The sequence below is a fragment of the Terrapene carolina genome, unplaced genomic scaffold (genome assembly GCF_002925995.2).
Source record: "Terrapene carolina triunguis isolate 2854851 unplaced genomic scaffold, T_m_triunguis-2.0 Scaffold431, whole genome shotgun sequence".
In the NCBI taxonomy this organism is placed as follows: domain Eukaryota; kingdom Metazoa; phylum Chordata; order Testudines; family Emydidae; genus Terrapene; species Terrapene triunguis.
This window is the reverse complement of record NW_020664782.1, coordinates 469,737-471,956: the sequence shown is the minus strand read 5'-3', so window position 1 is coordinate 471,956 and position 2,220 is coordinate 469,737.

The window sequence follows — 2,220 nt, the reverse complement described above, 5'->3', positions numbered from 1 at the left end:
AAGTGCAGGGGACTGGACTAGATGACCTACTGCGGTCCCATACTCCCCTACATTTCTATGATTCTATGAGACCTGGTGTCTTCATTGGGTCTGTGATTTTCAGTGTCTAGCAAAGTTATGAATTTAAGCTTAGGCTCATCTTTAGACAGTGTTGTGCACGTATCTTTTGAGGACAAGGAGTGAGAGGTCAGATAAGGAGTGATCATAAGAACGGCCATACTAGGTCAGATCAAAGGTCCATCTAGCCCAGTATCCTGTCTTCTGACAGTGGCCAATGCCAGGTGCCCCAGAGGGAATGAACAGAACAGGGAATCATCAAGTGATCCAGCCCCTGTCACCCATTCCCAGCTTCTGGCAAACAGAGGCTAGGGACACCATCCCTGTCCATCCTGGCTAATAGCCATTAATGGACTTATCCTCCATGAATTTATCTAGTTTTTTTTAACCCTGTTATAGTCTTGACCTTCACAAAATCCCCTGGCAAGTGGTGAGGCATGATTTCTCTTTACAAAAACCATATTGTCTCTTCCCCCTACAAATAGTGTTTATCTATGTGTCTGATAATTCTGTTCTTTACTATAATTGCAACCAGTTTGCCTGGTATTGAAGTTAGGTTTAGCAGCCTATAATTTTTGGGATCTCCTCTGGACCCTTTTTTAAAAATTGGCATCATATTTGCAATCATCCAGTCATCTGGTACAGAAGCTGATTTAAATAATAGGTTACAAACTACAGTTAGTAGTTCTGCTATTTCACATTTGAGTTCCTTCAGAACTCTTGGGTGATACCATCTGGTCCTGGCGGCTTATTACTGTTTAGTTTATCAATTTGTTCCAAAACTTCCTCTAAGGACACCTCAATCTGGGACAGTTCCTCAGATCTGCCACCTAAAAAGAATGGCTCAGATTTGGGAATCTCCCTCACATCCTCAGCTGTGAAGACCAATGGAAAGAATTCATTCTGTTTCTCCACAATGGCCTTATCTTCCTTGATTGCTCCTTTAGCATCTTGATAGTCCAGTGGCCCCACTGGTTGTTTAGCAGGCTTCCTGCTTCTGATGTACTTAAAAATATTTTTGCTGTTATTTTTTGAGTCTTTGATTAGCTGTTCTTCACATTCTTTTTTGGCCTTCCTAATTATATTTTTACACTTCATTTGCCAGAGTTTATGCTCCTTTCTATTTTCCTCACTAGGATTTAACTTACACTTTTTAAAGGATGCCTTTTTGCCTCTCACTGCTTCTTTTACTTTGTTGTTTAGCCACAGTGGCACTTCTTTGGTTCTCTTACTATGGTTTTTAATTTGGGGATACATTTAAGTTGAGCCTCTATTATGGTATGTTTAAAAGTGTCCATGCAGCTTGCAGGGATTTCACTTTTGGCGCTGAACCTTTTCATTTCTGTTTCACTAACTTCTTCATTTTTGTGTAGTTCCCCTTTCTGAAATTAAATACTACAGTGGTGGGCTGCTGTGGTGTTTTCCTCCCCCACTGGAATGTTAAATTTTATTATGTTATGGTCACTACTACCAAGCGGTCCAGCTATATTCACCTCTTGGACCAGATCCTGTGCTCCACTTATGACTAAATCAAGAATTGCTCCTCCTCTTGTGAGTTCCTGGACTAGCTGCTCCAAGAAGCAGTCGTTTTGTGAAAAGTGTTTGCCCGCGGGTGATAGGATTTTTTTGTCTTTTATCATTTTTCTGTGTGAGTTCATTCGAGAGCGTAGTGATTGATCCATAAGAACGGCCACACTGGGTCAGATAAATGATCCATCTAGCCCAGCATCCCGTCTTCTGGCAGTGGCTGTGGCCAGATGCTTCAGAGGGTGTGATGAAGTGAGTTTTTCCTCATTATGTTGTACGCAAGCCTATATGAGTCTTACTGTTTTGCATGAATACTGTGTGCCTCAGTTTTCCTGTGTATTGCACCAATGCCTAGGTGGTGAGAATAAGGGTGTGTGACTTTTGCTGAGACCCTCGGGGACAGGTGAGGCGGCTCCAGCTGCCTGCACACAAGTGATGGATGGTGCCCTTCGTAACCTGACACCCAGGAGGGGGATGCGACCAGGTGACACTTTGCCTGGGGAAGCGAGACAAAGACCAGGAGGAGGGACAACGGCATGTTGGAGGTCGGGTCACTGGAAGCTGGGTAGTCTCCTGTTTGGGACTCAGAGGGGGAAGTCCAGGGTATCTGGCCCGGGGTCCCCCCAAGATCAGTGG